A 996-nucleotide genomic window follows, 5' to 3' on the forward strand; every position below is an offset into this window, starting at 1 on the left:
AAGAAGAAGAAGAAGAAGAAGAAGAAGAAGAAGAAGAAGAAGAAGAAGAAGAAAGATTGTTCATTAATTGGCTTGCATTTTTGGCCAAAAAAAATACCTATCTGTCTTGAATAGACTGAAGTCTAGATATTAGCAATTGAAGAATGTGGGGGTCTCCCGGAGAGAGAGATGGAAACTTTGCGAAAAAAATGGCCGCTAAAGTTTGATGACTTCTGTAGCTTGAGAGTCCTTGGCAACTGAAAATTTACATTTTTTGTTGCCTTTAATCAATGATGTGTTTTGAACGGACATGAACGGTGTTGAACACATAAAAGAGGAGAAAATTCGAAATACAATTGCCCAACGCCTTGAAAAATGCCTGTTTCTTTAATCTAATTGTTTTGACGAGCGTCTGATTTCACCACGACGCCTCACAAATATGAAAACGGTTTTCTCAACTGCATGTGGGTGCGGTTCTCAATCATGAACCACAAGGTGTACAGCGGTTCATTTTTTTACGTGTCCTTGGCACTTACAGAATCTATGTTTGCTTTGTTCCTTTGTCCTTGTTTCAGCCATTAATACACATCTCGAACCTTGTTGGAAGCACGTCTTGGCACCATCCTTGTTTTCATCGGCTTTTGGGCTATTATAAGTGTCAAGGTAAACTATTTCTTTGGTTGTAAAAAAAGGAGTGTCATCAATTATAAGTTTTGTCTTAGTAGGGGGTGGAGTTGAGTAGGGTAGAGTCATACAGGAAGTGGCGGGGTGGGTAGAGTCATATCGGGCGTGGCGGGGTGGGGTGAGATGGGGTGGGGAACAAGGCGATGCGCTCAAACTGTAGGTCACAAGAACACTCCAAGTCTGAAAGAAAATTCAAGAAAAAACGGGAATGTAACAATCTACTTTGTTCGTTTTAGTAGAGGTTTTACGGCGCTCGCAACTGCATAAGGTCAAATGAGCGCCAGAAGATTAGAGGTGTTACAAGAGAGTAACAAACATAAAAAAGAAGAAGGG

The sequence above is a fragment of the Aplysia californica genome, unplaced genomic scaffold (assembly GCF_000002075.1).
Source record: "Aplysia californica isolate F4 #8 unplaced genomic scaffold, AplCal3.0 scaffold01259, whole genome shotgun sequence".
In the NCBI taxonomy this organism is placed as follows: domain Eukaryota; kingdom Metazoa; phylum Mollusca; class Gastropoda; order Aplysiida; family Aplysiidae; genus Aplysia; species Aplysia californica.